Source organism: Sus scrofa, chromosome X, assembly GCF_000003025.6.
Source record: "Sus scrofa isolate TJ Tabasco breed Duroc chromosome X, Sscrofa11.1, whole genome shotgun sequence".
Classification (NCBI taxonomy): Eukaryota; Metazoa; Chordata; class Mammalia; order Artiodactyla; family Suidae; genus Sus; species Sus scrofa.
The window spans coordinates 74,035,764-74,054,026 of record NC_010461.5 but is presented as its reverse complement, the minus strand read 5'-3'; the positions used below and the strand labels follow the sequence as shown (position 1 = coordinate 74,054,026).

General features: G+C 37.9%; 1 pseudogene; it reads left to right on the top strand.

The window, feature by feature from the left end:
- LOC100519070 overlaps positions 1-15,626 on the top strand; it is an 82,126-nt pseudogene extending 66,500 nt beyond the window's left edge.

The window sequence follows — 18,263 nt, the reverse complement described above, 5'->3', positions numbered from 1 at the left end:
ATGTTATTTGAGGTGGAGACTTTAGAAAGTGATTAGGTCATGAGGGTGGTCCTCATGAATAGGATTAGTGCCCTTATAAAAGAGATCCTGGAGTTCCCATTGTAGCTCAGTGAGTTAAGAACCTGACCGAACCATGAGGATTTGAGTTAAGTCCTTGGCCTCACTCAGTGGCTTAAGGATCTGGTGTTGCTGCAAGCTGCAGCATAGGTCGCAGATGCAGCTCAGATCCATTGTTGCTGTGGCTGTGGCACAGGCCTGCAGCTGCAGCTCAGATTTAACCCTTAGCCTGGGAACTTCTACATGCTGCAGGTGGTAGCCCTAAAAAGAAAAAAAAAAAAAAAAACGATCCAGAAAGCTCCCTCATCGGCTTCCACCATGTGAGGTAACTGTGAGAAGACAGCCATCAATGAATCAGGAAGAAGAGCCTCATCATGCATTGGATCTGCTGGCATGATCTTGGACTACTCAGCTTCCAGAATTGTAAAGAATTAATTTCCATTCCTTATTAAGAAATCTAGTTTATGATATGTATTTATAGAAGCCCAAATGGACCAAACAGGAGCTTTAAAAACTCTGTTTCTAAAAAAAAAAATAAATAAATAAAAAAAAGAAAAAAATAAAATAAAAACTCTGTTTCTGCATATCTGGAAGACCACATACATGTTCATAGCAGTAGCATGCCAAAGAAGGACCCAAAAGGACCCTAATTGGTCACTTCTTGCTGACCTTGAGCTTTGTACTAGGAAGAAGTGAAGGCTTGGGAAGAATCAAATATAGTCCCCCTCCACACATACCTACACACTAGGAAAATGTCTCATTGTTTCAAGACATTTAATAAAAACTGTCTAATCATTAGTTGAACACAAAATTAACTCTTCAGAGACTTTGGCATCACATATCACAAGGAACACAGACTTTACCAAGTTAGTCCAAGAAAGATACTAACAAACAAATGTTAATAACTACAACAATAGCAATAAATTTTATTAAAAAACACCACAAACCCTGGGTGAGGGTTGGGGGGATTTATATAAAATGTAAAATGTGTGATAGTAATAATATAAAGAAGGTAAGAAGGAACTAGGATATATTATAGTAAAATTTATTTAAACTATTGAAGTTATATTAATCACAACATTGTTTTAAGTTAAGATGCTGATTATAGAAGCAATATGGTGGACCATAATGCTCCAAACTCTTGGTCCCCACAGAAACATCAAAAAACAATCAGAAACTACATAAAATAACTTTATAGGAACCCTGGATAGCTAACACCCTACCACAGAAAAGTAAACACCTCATCAAGCTAAAGCCGCATTTAAAACTTTACTAAATTTCTCAGCATTTTTTCTCACACTTGCCCTACTTTTTCACTAGCATGGTGCAGTTTGTTCTGGAGGAGACAGTAGCCCTGATCCCAGGTCTCTCTGTGAAACTTCAGGGAACAGAATGCATATTATTTGCAACATAGTAGCATTTGCAGGAACTGCCTGAAGGACAATTCTCTGTCTTGCTTAACTCAGATCTTAGCTGGAGAGAAGTGACAGATACTGAAAATTAAGGAGCATTCACAGAGGCCTGGGGAAAGAGATTACCTGTAGAAACATACAGGGTAAATTCTAAGGCCCTAAGGAGAAGTTATAGTGATACCACTTGGGAAATTAAGATATTCAAAAGGAGCCATGTACAGGGGAAACCATAAAAGTAAGACATGGGTCCAATCAAGAAGCATTCTCATAAAATACCTGAGAAGATTTTAAGCTTTCACCTTGGGTTGATCCTTCACCTCAGAGCAAGTCCAGCTACTTAGTGAAGGACTTCCCAGGCACAGAGTCAATCTGCATAGACTGGAAGACTTGGAGGTTTTTGAAAATGTTCAACATTCAAACAAATGAAAAAGCATAAGAGAAACAAGGAAACCCACCCAATTCCAAAGTAAGAAAATAAATAGGCAGAAAATTTTGCTTCAATGGACATGGATAACAACAAAAAAAAACCAACACAACCTATGTAATTGGAGAAAATATTTGCAAGTCCTATATTAGATAAAGGAATTGTATGCAGGATATAAAAAGAACTCTTCCATCTAAATAATAAAATGACTTCCCATTAAAAAGATTTAAATAGATACATTTCCTAAGAAGATACATTAGCTAATAAACTTATGAAAAGACACTCAGTATAATTAGTCATTAGGAAAATACAAATACAAGTCATCCTGTGCTATCATATCATACCTACTGGAACAGCATAATAAAAAAGACAGGTTGGAGAAGATGCGGATAAATTTGAACATTCATAAACCACTGGTGGCAATGTGAAATGGTGCAGTCACTTTGGAAAACTGGTTGTCAAAAAGTGAACTGGTCATCAGTGATTATATATAGATATAGATTTAGATATAGAGATTCAATAAAAATTTTAAAATGTGGCTACACTAAACTTATACATGAATATTCATTCAGCATTATTAATAATAACCAAAGGTGGAAACAATGCAAATGTGCATTAATTGAAGACTATGGAAATAAAATGCACTATATTTTACAATGGAATAGTATTAGACAATATAAAGAAATATCCATGTAACATGGATAAACCTTAAAAACATTATGCTTGCTAAGTGTAAGAGGCTAACCACAAAGAAGCCAATCACAAATATTGTAGAATTCCATTTTAATGAAATGTTTAGAATAGGCAAGTCTACAGAGACAGATAATGGTATAGTTATTGTCCAGGGCTGGGGGGTGATACAGGGATTGAGAATGATGGCTGGGAGATGCAGGCTACTTTGGATGATAATTAAAATTTTCCAAAAATTAATTGTGATAGATATAAAACTCTGTGAATATACAAAAATCATTTGAATAGTATAATATAAAGGATGAATTTTATGATATATTAGTTATATCTCAGTAAAACTTTAAAAAGAAGAGAGACTAGCCTATAGCAACATGACACCAATGAAATTAGTAACTCAGATTATTACAGTATAGTATATATAGTGTGTATGTGTGCGTGTGTGTGTGTGTATATATATATATATATATATATATATATAGTGTAAGTATAGTAAAATTGAATGGTACTTTTTAAAATTTGGTAAAAACTTTCCACTGATTTTTATGAGTACAAGATTGTCCTTATAAAAGACACCTTTCAGCAATAACCATAAGGAATGTTTGAAAAAAAATAGTAATTTACTACTTACAAGACATGAAAATTACACCACACACCTACAGCCAAACAACAAGGTCACAGGTAGAGAAGATCACATGAGCCTGGATTTCTGCCTTTATTGGGGTCTAGGGCAGAGGCCTAGGGTTTCACAGGATCACTCTTTATTAGTGAATTTAAAATATTAGAACAAGAATTTAAACACTGGAAATGAAAAAAAAATCAAGTAGTCCAAATTGTCAGTTACTGAAATCAGCCAAGTTCTTTAACACAAATGAGCCTCAGAATAGGGAGTTGACCTAACTCTATCTAGTCCTGTGGCTGGCAATGTGTTTATTGCAGATAGTCATCTTTGAAGTGAATGCCTCCTTGAAATGCATGCCTTAGTAATTCACAAAAAAGAAACAGATTCAAAGATTTTTGAAACCAATCTTATGGTTACCAAAAGTGAGGAGGGATAAATTGGGAGGTTGGGATTGACATATACACACTACTATATATGGAATGGATGAGTAACAAAGACCTACTGTAAGCACAGGGAAATCTACTCAATACTCTGTAGTGACCTACATGGGAAAATAACTTGAAAAGGCATGGGTGTGTGAATATTCATATTCATATATATCTGAATCACTTTGCTGTGCGCCTGAACCTAACACAACATTGTAAGTTAACTACATCCCAATAAAGTTTAAAAAACCCTGAAGTCAGGCATTTTCATTACAAACAAACAAACAAACAAAAAAAAAAACAGAAAACAAACCAAAATAAACAAACAAAACTGCCAGGGCTTACAGTGCAATCCACTCTATGATGCAGAGGCATCAGAGCCAATGGTGAGAAAACTAAAAGCTAGAAGTAAGGGATAGGACATGTTTTAACCTAGAAAGTAAATATATAAATAGGTTTATAGTAGAAAGTTCTAGAAAAATTTTATAGGCAATGATCTAAAATCCAGTTTGTAACTATTGTCCCAAAATTGAAGTATCTTCCAATGAAACTAAGTTAGTAATCTCAGGATTCCTAGGATTTTGTTTAAAGATTTGGGTAATGTTGTGACATATTTTAACACCTTGAGTCATTTGGCACAAGTAGGTTTGAACCTGTCCTGAGTTGGTAGATTTTTCCATATCTCATTGAACTTTTTAGTCCTGGTCAGTTCAAATAAAAATTATGTTTCATTTAGGGAGTCAATGATACAAGTGGGTTCCTAAAGTTAGGTTTATGGTACAAGCAATCAGGTATTTAATAAGATGAATTTCTATGGATCTAAAAGAAAAACAATAATGATTGGCTCAGTATATAAACCAAATTTTTGAGCCCAAGAGACAACCAGTCAAGAAGATTTCTAGGGGTCAGTGACTAAGCCTCTTCAAATGGATTGAAAGTAGGCAGTGACAATCTGATAGCTTTTCCTAGTTTGTGATATGAATGTCTCTGGTGATCTTTCTGAGTGCCCATATAACAACAGGCATGAATATTGTCCACACATGAGCTGTTGCAATGATTTCTCTGAAGTTTAAAGTTGTGTCCCACTTTAGTTTACATGGTTTTAGGAAAAGGGAGGTTTTGGTTCTCAATGATTACAAATAACAAGGGTAAAAGAAAAATTGCAAATGTTAGTTTGGAGATGTCTAACCAAAGAGTGGAGGATACAAAAAAATTCAGGAAAAATCTGGTCCTGTTTACAGATAGCAAACCCCAAAGACAATGGACAATATTAGATTCTAACATCCACAGAGGTACACTATTGAAAAATAATTTTCCTCTCTAAAATCACTCTTATTTATACCAAATATAGTCAAATTGAGACTAATTTTTTGCAAAATGTCATTTCAATAAACTTGGCCCAATTGTTATTTGTTTGTTTGTTTTCATTTTTATTGAAGCACAGCAAGACTAATAATTGATCAAATAGACTCTTTTAAATCTGCTTTGTTAAAACTTTTCATAAAGAATCTCAGATTGAACTTTTAAAGGCCTCTCAAGGCCAGGAAAGCCAAGCTAAGTTCTTACTATCAGACTTTGCCTATAATACCTATAAATTTGGGCAAATTCCTCTTTAATCAGAGTTCCAAAAATATCCTGAGTTTTCTGGACCTGCCAAGGAGTGAGATCCTCTTACTCATCTGATAAGACTACTAGGAACTTTGTAAGCAATGTACCAAACTGTTCTGAGGGGCTTTATTAGTTTCATAAAGTTAACTTTAGTTGCTTATAGCTGTCTGGTTATATCTGAGTCTATGCATGTCTTTTTCAAAGATGGCATTCCAATCAAAGCCTTGCTAATAAAACCAATGTTTCCAATTGCATTCTGCTACAAGAAGATCAGATGCTTATTGAATTTATGCACATAACTATACTGCCACAAAACAAAAATATTCACTGGGATTTTCTTTCTGGACAAATCAGGTAGGGATAAAGAGTAAATATTTCATCTTTGTTCACAAAGTTAAGTCTTGCCAAATTGTTGATAGCTTAAAACAAAAGAGGAAAAAGTTTCTTAAAATTTGGAAAAGCCAAATATTAGAGAACCAACAATAAAACAAAATGCTACAAAAATTATTAATCACCCTCATCAGTGTATTTAGTCCCAAGTAGTTAATCCTTTTTGATACTGATATTTTTGTTAGCAGTTTTATGAATCCAGTTTTTCCATAGAGATCTGTGAATTCTTATCCAGATTAGTTTTATGATCTTAGATTATCAAAAACCTATATTTGTTAAAAATCCTTTTCATGAATTTCCTTGAAGATGAAGAATTTTTGCAGGAATACTTTTGTAAAAAAATAACTGCAAATGATAAAAATCTTTAATAAAGTACCATGACTAAAGATCTGATTGTGGTTAATCAAAATGCAATTGACAAGGAAATTTGGTTATTTCTGTGACATAAACATTTTAAGATAATAATTAGAATTATGACCTATAACTTTATACAAGGATATATATCAGGTTTAATGAATTTCATATAATTTCTAGAACATTTATGTTAGCAATATTTATCAATATGACTTAACCTAAGAAGGTTTATCATTTCTTATTTAACAATGATTCCTGGAGTTCCCATTGAGGCTCAGTGGTTATCGAATCCAACTAGGAACCATGAGGTTGTGGGTTTGATCCCTGGCCTTGCTCAGTGGGTTAAGGATCCCCTCATTGCTGTGAGCTATGGTGTAGGTTGCAGACACGGCTCTGATCCCACATTGCTGTGGCTCTGGCGTAGGCTGGTGGCTGTGGCTCCGATTGGACCCTTAGCCTGGGAACCTCCATGTGCCATGGGAGCGGCCCTAGAAAAGACAAAAAAAAGATTCCTATGTAATTTAACATACCAAATATGTAATTACAATTAGTTTTATATCTCTCATTTATAAGGAGAGAAAATCAACCTTTTGAGGTAATCAAGAGGTCCTCCTCTGGAAAACCATAGTTATTTCCAGGTCAATACAGTTTCATTTAGAATTTAATTTGGGGGCAGTTTGTCAAAAGTATTAAAAAGGTTTTAAAACATTTGGTCAAAAATGTAATAGGTCACTGTGAAACAATACTTTGTTATCTAGTTAATCACAGTGACAAAGACTTCACAAGAAAGTTAAAAAGTTAAAGAGTTATGTGCAAAACCCAGCTCTTAATATTGAGAAGGTTAGGTTTACTTAAGTAACCAAAGACCTTATAAAAAAGAATATGAGCTTATTTGAACCTAAGCAGAATAAAAGTTATTATACTTAATACTAATAACTCTGAAGACATGTCTGTATTAATTAAACCAACAAACTTAAACTAGATTTTGTTTACCAAAATTTTTCCTAGATCATGTGACCATGAAAAAAAATTTGGGTTAGTTTTTCATTCATAAGAGCTCATTTTTAAGCCAATTAATTAGATCTCTTATAAATTAATTTTGGCAATGCCATGAAGAGGTAGAGGGAGAAAAAGGAAAAAAAATCACTTATACACAATATAAATCCATAGACATACAAAAATATCACATAGACAGGTACAGAGACCCTATAGCTTTCACTTAATTTTTGTAGTCATGAATCAAGTATAACAATATAAAACTCACTAGTTTATAAATGACAATTAGAATAAGTTTTCCCTCTCAGATGGCTGAAACATTATATTTTTTGTTAAGAAGACTTTTAAGATTTGTATTTGTTCTTGACAAATTATCTTAAGGAAACTGTGATTTAGAGTTTGGTCCAAAGAGCTCTTTGAGTAGTTGTATTGCACTTTTCTTTTATAATGATTTTTATTTTTGCCATTTTAGCTGATTTACAGTGTTCTGTCTATTTCCCACTGCATAGCAAGGTGACCCAGTCACACATACATATATACCTTCTTTTTTCTCACATTATCATGCTCCATCACAATTGACCAGACATAGTTCCCAGTGCTATACAGCAGGATCCCATTGCTTATCCATTCCAAAGGTAATAGTTTGCATCTATTAACCCCAGATTCCCTATACTTTCAGGGATCATTTCTATAGTTTGTATTTTACTTTTTATCTTTAATTTAATTTTATTGTAGTATAGTCGATTTACAATGTTGTATTACTTTCTGGTGTACAGCAAAATGAATCAGTCAAATATATAAATACATCCATTTTTTTTGTCCCACATAAGTTATTACAAAATATTGAGTAGATTTTCCTGTGCTATACAGTAGGTTCTCATTAATCATCTATTTCATACAGTAATGGGTATATGTTATTCTCACCTTCCCAATTCTTCCTCCCCCCAATGGTTTCACCTATGGTAACTGTAAGATTGATTTCAAAATCTGTGAGTTTTGCTTCAGTTTTTTCAATATGTTATTTTGTATTATTTTTTAACAGAAGTTTGTTTTAAAAAATCCTCTTTCTCTTTTATTTCCTGCAGTCTCAAGCAAGTTTTAATTACCTCCTGTGGTATTTACCATCCAAAGACAGGGTAAGATTTACATCTTCATAGAACAGAAAGAATATGTAAGTTTTTTCCTAGGCACTTTAGTGCCTTTTGAACAGTTTTGGCAGTCCTGGTATAAGGTAATAGGGCAGCCCTGTAATTAGGGGACTGCCCTTTAAAAAAAATAATCCTCTGGACTCATAGTCAAATGGGGTTTCTTCAAGTTTCAAATGAAGAAAACATCAGTTGGGTCACTGTGGTCATGCAAATTATAAACCCATTGGACCATGCTAATTATGAGCAGCAGTACATGGGCTTCATATTAATATTTTCTATTCACTATGAAACTTAGTGGTGATCACAGTGATGGAAGAATGAGGAGGGCACCAGACAATAAATATCCAAGTGAGGAGAGGGAAAATCCTGTTATGAGTATTGGTGGCTCTAGGAGCCTTAGCCTTCCAATTTCTCCTTTTCTTCCTCACTAGGATCCTAGATAACCATGTCAGCTTTTCCCTTAGAGGGAGGGGCACCTCATGAGGTGGATTTCTTGGCTCTGTCCTATTGAAGGGGGGAAACATGAGGACTTAGGATCCATGATATTTTGGAATCAGCCAGCATATAGCTCGGATGGATTTTTTTGGTTGTTGTTTTGGAAATAGGGACTTAGAGATACTGGCCAATTGACACATTTTAGCAGCTGTGAATAACAATTCAGAGCCTATTACAAACAAAAAACTAAAATATCCACAATAACCAATTAGTTCCCCTCTCTCCTCCCTACTGTATGAAATCTTAGAAAAGTTTTCATTTCAGTTAAAGTATAGTTTCTGATCTCAGTTTCTACTTCTTGATTTTCTCCTTTGAACCTAATCTTACCTGTTAACAGCAATTTTGGCTGGTATCACTGTGAGCCTGCTTTGTAGGTGGATATTTTCCTTTCCAGGGTGTCCAAAGAAACCTCTCTGAGATTAGAGTCTGCCTCCATTAGTGCAATAGGCACAGGGTCTATGGTAAAATCTCCTAGGCCTCTGGTTTGTAATACCAGGGTTTTGGCATATTGGTATGCATGGCATTGAATAACACCCAAGAAGATCCCAAGGGATTTTGCATTTATCAAAGAGCTAGTGTACTTCCACAGGGTTCTTAGAAGGCATAGGTACCAGATGTTCATGACATTTATATTTGTCTGCTGGGCACAATTTCCTTTGTCCCCATCTCTCTATAGAAAACCATTGTAATGGTGGGAAGTTTTACAAATTTATTAAGGTGAAAGTACATTTTCAGAGAGACAGCATGTGTGAGTTAAAAAAGAGGGTCTGGCTCACTCTATAATTGCTTTTATATCCCTCAATATGGACCTGAGTGGGGACCCAATTTCTCCTGCCCCAGCCCCCTACACCATGCATAAGGGATGAGTGTTGTTTGATCTCTGTATGGGGCATATTTGATCTTCTGACTGGTTTAGGCAGGATACTTTATTTGTATGGGAAACAGGTTATATAGAGGTGGAATGAGGAATGGGCATGAGAAGTCTAGGCTGGTCAAGGTGGAGGAAGGGGTATTACAATGACACATGGCCAGAGGCTTTTTGTTTTAATATCCTTGAAGGGAACTTGAAGCCTATAATATGCCCATTACATTTTTAATAACATCACTCCAAGGATTGGACATGCAATATACCCTCAGCTCAGGGACTGAAGAGCAACAGTAGTGAATCAAGGGGCAACACAGAGACCCTCTGTTGTATTTCCCTCTAGTACTGCCACTGATTTGAAGTTGCAAGGGTATTTCACTCTTCTGGGTTTAAAACACATAGTCCTGGCATGACCCATCAACTCTATGGTTACAGGTGAGGTCTCATGTCCTCCTCACCTATGGGAATCCTTCTTCTTGCCTTTAGCTCAGAGAATTTTCTAGGGCAACAAAAATAACCCTGTGATCAAATTCACCCTCTTTAGCTCTCCTTGGCTTGGAGCTGTGGAGGATACTTACATACATTCATAGTCAGTTAAGGATAAACAACTAGGTCCTACTGTACAACACAAGGAACCATACCAAATATCCCAGGATAAGTAATCATAATGGGAAAGAATATGAAAAAGACTATATATGTAAAATGGAGTCATTTTTCTATACAGCAGAAATGAACGCAACTTTGGAAATCAGCCATGTTTCAATAAAAATGAATAAATAAATAAATAAATAAATAAAATTAGTGGTCTAGTTATCATACATGCCTTGATCGCAGTGCTCTGGAGAGGTTGTTGGATTATTTTGGTAGCCATGACGTTTTGGGATGGAGACCCCAGGCATACACAACAGAAACAATATGAGAAAGCACATTATCAGCTCAACAGACCCCAAGTCAGCAGTGGTCCTTTCCCAGATGGTGTATTACCTACCTGAGTTTAATGGTTAGTAAGCAAGTTCAGCTAAAGGACATTCTCTTTGGTTAATTGCCAGGAACTATTATGCAATCCTGCCAGCTATTCAAATTGTTTTGTGCCAGTCTCATTCTATCAATAACCAGTGTTGTGATTGGACCCGCCCTTGTAGTTTTTATTATGATTTCAGTCACTCCTCAGCAATAACCATCAGGAAACTTTGAAAAAAGAGAAGTTTATTACTTTCGAGACCTGGAAATTACACAGCACAACTGGGGCACACAGCAAGGTTGCAGGGTAGAGAGAGAGAAAGAGAACACAGGGACCTGAGGTTCTGCTTTAATTGGGGGTTGAGCATGGGGCCTAGGGTTTCACTTTTTTTTAGATTCCTACCCATGGCATGTGGAAGTTCCCTGGCTAGGGGTCGAATTGGAGCTTCAACTGCAGGCCTATGGCATAGCCACAGCAATGCAGGATCCAAGCCAAACTGCATCTGCAACCTATACCACAGCTCATGACAACACTGCATCCTTAACCCACTGAGCAAGCTCAGGGATTGAACTTGCATCCTCATGGATACTAGTCTGGTTTGTGACCTGCTGAGCCATGAGAATTCCCCAAGTTTTCACTCTTTATTGGTATTTTTTTTTTTTTTTTAGAATTGGTAAATTTAAAAATTGAGTGGGAATTTATTTATTTATTATCAAAGCATAGTTGATTTACAGTGTTGGGCCAATTTCTTATGTACAGCAAAGTGACCCAGTCACGCATGAATTCTCCTTCCCACACTATCTTCCATCGTGTTCTATCCCAAGAGATTACATATAGTTCTCTGTGTTGTACAGTAGGACCTCATTGCTTATCCATTCTAAATGGAATAGTTTGCATCTACCAACCCCAAAGTCCTTATCTATCCCATTCTTTCCCTCCTCCCCCTCAGCAACCACAAGTCCGTTTTCTGTGTCCTGAGTATGCTTCTGTTTTGTAGATAGGTTCACTTGTGCCATATTTTATATTACGCATATAAGTGATATTTTATGGTATTTATCTTTCTCTTTCTGACTTACTTCACTTAGTATGATAATCTCTAGTTGCATCCATGTTGCTGATATTGGCATTATTTTGTTCTTTTTTATGGCTGAGTAGTATTCCATTGAGTATATGTACCACCTCTTCCGAATCCAATCATCTGTCGATGGACATTTGGGTTGTTTCCATGTCCTGGCTATTGTGAATAGTGCTGCAATGAACATGCGGGTGCATGTGTCTCTTTTAAGTAGAGTTTTGTCCGGATAGGTGCCCAAGAGTGGGATTGTGGGGTCATATGAGTATATGTACATCTTTTTAATTCATTCATCTGTCAAAGGGCATTTATGTCATTTTCATGTCTTGGCTTTTGCAAATAGTGCTGCTGTGAACATACTGGTACATGTATCTTTTTGAATTGTAGTTTTGTCCAGATATATGCCCAGGAGTAGGATTGCTGGATCATATGGTGGTTCTGTATCTAGATTTCTGAGGAACCTCCATATTACTTTCCATAGTGGTTGTACCAGTTTATATTCCCACCAACAGTGAAAGAGGGTTCCTTTTATCTACACCTTCTCTAGCATTTTTTTGTTATTTGTAGATTTATTAATGATAACCATTCTGACTGGTGTGAGGTGGTACCTCATTATAGTTTTGATTTGCATTTATCTAATAATTATTGGTAGAGTAGAAAAGTGGGAATTTAAATTGTGGGAAGAGGGAAAACAAGTAGCACAAATGGTCAGTTATTAAATCTATTAAGATCTCTAAAACAAAGAAGCCTCCTTTTGGGGAGGCACCTTGGCCCTTTAAATCTGTGGCTGGTAATGTGTTTATTGGAGCTAGCCATCTTTGAAGTGTATACCTCCTTGAAATGGATACCTCAGCAATCAGTGTGTGTCAAGAACTCACATTACAAAAAGGAAAAAAAGAAGCAACAACAGCTCTCAGGGCTTTTATTACAATATGGAAATGCCCTAAGATAGCTAAAACAATCTTGAAAAATAGTTAAATAAGAGGAATCCCCCTACTTAATATTAAGGCATACCATATAGCTATAGCATGTGGTGTTGATAGAGGCATAGACATATGGGTGAATGAGACAGAATAGAGAACTCATAAATGGGCCAACACAACTATGCCCAACTGAATTTTGACAAAGGTGCAAAAGTAATTCAATGTGAGATTAATTACTTTTTCAACAAATGCTATTAGAGCAATTAATATCTGACACAAAAAAGAACCTGAACCTAAATTTAACACCTTATACAGAAATTAATTAATTATGTATAGAATGAATAAATGACAAGATCCTATTATATAGCACAGGGAACTATATTCAATATCCTGTAATAAACTCTAATGGAAAAGAATAGGGAAAAAGTATATATATATCTGAAACAATTTGGTGTAGAGCAGAGATTAACACAACGTTGTAAAGCAACTATACTTCAATAAAATAATTTTTTTAAATAAAACTTAAAGCTATAACAATTTTAGAATACATAGGTGAAAAATTTCTGGACCGGCACATTCCGAACAGTCCTTAGAATTGTCACTAAAAGCACAAAGAATAAAAGAAAACAATTGATAAATTGAACTTCTTCAAAATTAATGTTTGTTCTACAAATGACACTGTAAAGAGGATAAAAATAAGCTACAAAGTGGAATAAAATATTTGCAAATTGCATACTTGACCGAAGACTTGAATCAGACATATATTTTTAAACAGATGGAATTGGGAAATAGGAGTAGATGTGACTCTAAAGGGATAAATTGAGGGAGATATTTGTGGTGATGGAATACATTTGTGTCTTAACCTTGATGGTGGCTACTTGAATTTACACATATGATGTGATGGAATATTACTATAAATACACATTTTACCAATATCAAATCCCTGCTTTTGATATTGTAAAACTATAACATAAGATGAACCCATTAGAAGAAACTGGATGAAAAGTACAGGGGCTAAATCTCTTGGCTCTTCACAGTTTCCTAAGATGCTATAATTATTTCAAAACGAAAAAAATTTAAAAGAAAAAGACCATACATCACAGCCAAGTAGGATTTGGTCCACGTTGTTAAGGGTGATTGAAAATTTAAAAACTCATCACTGTAATTCATGTCATTAACAAAAATGAAAGAAAGGATCTGGTTATCTCTTGATGCAAAAATAGCATTTGATAAAACCAACTTTTTTTTCCTTCTTTTTAGGGCCACATTTGTGGCATATGGAAGTTCCCAGGCTAGGGGTTGACTAGGAGCTGCAGCTGCTGGCCTATACCACAGCCACAGCAATGCGGGATCCTTATGGAGGCCAGGGATCGAATCCACATCCTAATGGATACTAGTCAGATTCATTTCTGCTGAGTCACAACAGGAACTCCAAACCAGCCACTTTTGATAAAGCAAACATTTTAGCAAACATGTATAAGAGAAATATCTCAATTTGATAAAAAACATCTATACTAAACCTAAACCTAGTATCATATTGAATCATGTTCCTTGAGATTTGAAGTGTGAAATGCATGCACACACTACCTTCACTTCTATTCAGTGTTTTACTGGAAGTCCTAAATTATGCATCATGATATGGAAAAGAAACAATGCAGTTGTAGGAGAAAATGTCCTGATAAAAAGGTAAAAAGGAGAGACCCTGGCCATGATGACTAAGCAAAGTCCAGCCAACTGCCCCTAACCAACCCCTCCCCCACTCATCTGCTTCTGTAAACTTGCTTCCACATCTACTACCTTGCCTGACCTCACTCTGGTCCGACCAGCCAAGCATGGACCTGGAAGAGGTAGCCCATCAAAACCTTGTGAAACCCTTTTTGGGGGCTCAGACTCTGGAGAGCCATCTCCTCTGAGCCTGCTGGTATAATAAACCTGAGTTCTCCAACTCTCCGAGTGCTTGCTTGGTTTCTCGCCAGGTAAAAGAGCTGATACACTGTAGCCATGGGGCTGCTTGGCAGCTGCAGTAACTTTTCTGGAGACTCCAGTGAGATTCCAACTGTTCTGGCCCCTTGAGCCACCAGAGCGGCAGCAAGGCTGCACAGAAGCTGGGGAGCTGTGAACCGAACAAGGCAGTGTGCCACTCGACGATATTCCAGGTCCTCCTTCATGAGTAGCATTCCTGCCTAGTGGGCAACTGAACCCCAACCAGACTCAGTGGAGAGAGGGACCAACTCACCAGGAAGGCATCCAGACAAGGTAAGGCCCCAGGGCCAACCCCAGTCAGATCCTGCCCCAATGGGCAGAAGAGGGGACTAATCATCCTCTTAGGGAGACCCCCCGGGTCAGAAGCTGTGCCTGACCAGAGCAGTTGTCCTAGTGCTCCAGATTGAAGTGGAGGAACCTGCTTGCTTGGGTGGAGCAACTCTCAGGAGTAGCCAATTGAAAGTTGTGCTTGATTGAGCTACTAGTTAGAGACTCCTGGGGAGCAGGATGCATTGTGATAACCTCTGAGTGTGTGTGAGGGTGAACGTGTAGCCTGATTTACATGCATTTCAAGTTCGAGTTTGTGGCTCCATGGTCTTAGTGGCTACAGAGTCTGAGTGGGTCCTAACTGCAGTTCCATGGTAACTTCATACAGCTTATGGCTGTAGTGGACTCTGAGAGTTCTATTCCCTCCCTGTGAGTCCAATCCAAGTTCAGGGCTTATACAAACGAGCCAATTGCTAAGAGACACCTAAACTCCTGAGAGGGGGGCAGTCAGGTGGACATCTGAATGGCCACCTTCTGAGAAGGGGGCACCCTCCCTTATTTTGTCTGTGACACCGGCACAGGGCCACACAAGTTGGGACCTAACCCAGAAGTCCATGAGCTAGAGAACCCTGTGCTCCTGCCATTTGGGCCATAAATTCCTCTGAGGAGATAATCTGACTTGACCTTGCCCCCAGGCCTCCAGGAACTCCTGTCCCAGATTCTAAACCTGCTGAAGGACTGCCCATTTTGTCAGTTCATGGAGGCCCAGGATCTGAGTCAGGGAGACTTCCCCAAAAGTTGGGTACAGCCTCAGTTGGAAGTTCTTCTATTGGAACACCTATTTTGCCATAAACCTGTCATCACCCTCTCCTCCTACATCAGTTCAGGGTATCAGGAGGATTTGGTATTGGTCCCCTGTCCTTTGCCCAAACATTAGAACTTGTCTGAGAGTGCCTTCCTGAGACCCAGATCCCAGATGGATCAGAGACACTTGCAACAAAGCAGGTGCTCTCCCCGGCCATAGAGCGAGCTGAGCTGGAACTGTTTTGCTTTCAGGAGTGGCAGAGGCAACGCTATTGGGGATACTGCCCATGAGGTCAGAGAAGCTCTCATAATATCATGCCATAGACAAGATACATGGAAAGACACCATGGGCTCACCCAACTCCAAACCCACAGTCCTAGACTGTGTGATCAAAGATTTCAAAAACGGGTTTTCTGGAGATTATGGTGTAAAACTAACCTGATCTTACATTATTTCCTTTGCTATTACCTCAAATAGAGCTGTGGGGGCAAAGGAAACAGACCTCTAGATATTAAGACCATCCTGAGTTGTTACCATGCCCGTGGGGGAAAAGGAGTTCATAACTAATATTCATCCAATTTAGGCCAAGTGTTTAGACTCAGAGCCTGGGCATAGTCAGTTTTGCTTTTTGTTATTTACTTTCACCCTGGTTGGAGAAATCAATGGCTGGTTCATCCAATTTACCTGTTAACTCTGGCTTAGGAACTTTTCTAATATTAATATTAATAGAGGGCATATTAATAGAGGGCATGTCAGGATTTGAAAACTCAGGGCAAGACCTGTATGCCTGAGTTTTTCTCACCTCTGTCCAGAGGCAAGTAATGGGCAGGGATGATGGGAAGAGAGACTATGCTAGTAAAGAGTGGTTAATTCCAGTCAGCCTAAGTGGGATGGGACATTTGACCACTAATGTCTGGCTGCTCCATATAAGAGAGGGGATGCCCTCACATAACTGAGAAAGGAAAATGGGTGCTGGACACTGGTCTTTTCTCCTTTTCAGATGGGAGCCACATCCTCAAGCCTGGTGCATGGCTCAACAGTAACTCCTCTGACATGTGCCTTGAAGAACTGGGAAAAGTTGACCCTGAGACTCTAAAAATGAAAAAAATTAATTATCTTTTGCACAAAAGACTGGCTGCTATAATCTGTCAGATGGAGAGCAATGGCCATCTGAAGACTCTCTAGACTATAATACTCTTCTCCAATTAGACCTATTTTGTAGATGAGAAGGAAAGTGGTCAGGGGTGCCTTATGTTCAAATCTTCTTTACAATGAGGGAAGACACTACACTGAGGAAGGCTTGTGGACTTCCTCAGTACATTATGCCAACTCCCTCAGGACTTAGGTGCCCACCCTATCCTCCCCCAACTGAGTAAGACCCTCCAGAAGTTAATAAGCCTTTTCCAATACTGCCAAAGGCTCCTCCTCTTCCCCCTCCAGTGCCAAAGTTATATCCCTCTGTACTCCCTTTACAAGAAGTAGAAAACAGAGAATGGTGACCAATACAAGTCCATACGCCTTTTTCACTTCAGGACTTAAGACAAATAAAAACAGATTTGAGAAAATTTGCTGATGACCCAGATAGATATATTGAGGTCTATCAGGGTCTCACATAGTCCTTTGAGTTAGCCTGGAAGTATGTAATATTATTACTAAAACAGACATTGACCATAAGTGGAAAAAAAGTCCTAGAAAATTCTCAAAGCTGGGGAGATGAATGGTATACTATGAATGCCAGAGGCAGATGAGAAGAGGATTGAACAAGATTCCAAACAGGGTGTCAGGCAGTTCCTATGAGTGATCTAATTGGTCTGTTGATGAGAAGGATAAAGACAATTAGCATATAAATCATTTTATTACTTGTATAGTTGAGGAACTAAAAGCTGCACAAGTAAAGCCCATTAACTACACCAAACTATAGGAGGTTTATCTAGGGAAACAAGAGAGTCCATCAGCTTTCTTAGAATGAATCAGAGAGGCATTGAGAAAATATACACCAAGGAACCCAGAAACAATGGAAGGCCAAATAATTCTTACGGAAAAATTCATAGCTCAATCAGTACCAGATATATGGAGAAGGCCCCAAAAATTGATTTTTGGCCCTGACCAGGACCTGAAGCACCTCCTCAGAGTAGCAACTCAAGTATATTATAATAGGGGCCAGGAAGAATGAAAGGAGAATAAGAGGAGAGGCAGAGAAAAGGCTGAAGCTCTAGTTATGGCTACAGGGAGTCAACCTAGGAGATTCCAAGGAGAGAGGACTAGGGCAGAGACCTATGCCTGGAGCCTGTTTCCTCTGTGGAAAAGAGGGACATTTTAAATGGGAATGCCCGAAGGCTCAGGCCGCAGCACTGAGGCTGTTCCCCATATGTTAGGGAGATCAATGGAAGAGGGACTGCCCCCGAAGATGAAGCTCTCTGGGGTGGACCCCTCAGGCCCAGGATCAAGACTGATGAGACATTTCCATAATGGCTCCTGTCCTTATCACCACTGAGGAGCCCTGGATGACTCTAAATGTAGGAAGACAGCCTATCCTTGTGGAAATGGGAGCCACCTTTTCAGTCCTCCTCTCCAACCCTGGGCCCCTCCCTCATGAATCTGCCACATTCATGGTATTTCTGGCAAGCTGATTACAAAATTCTTTACACGACTTTTGAGTTGTGACTGGGAATCCATTTTCTTCTCTCATGGCTTTCTGATTTTTCCAGAGAGTCCAACTCCTCTTTTAGAAAGAGATATTTTGTAAGAGGTTAAAGCCTCAGTTTGCATG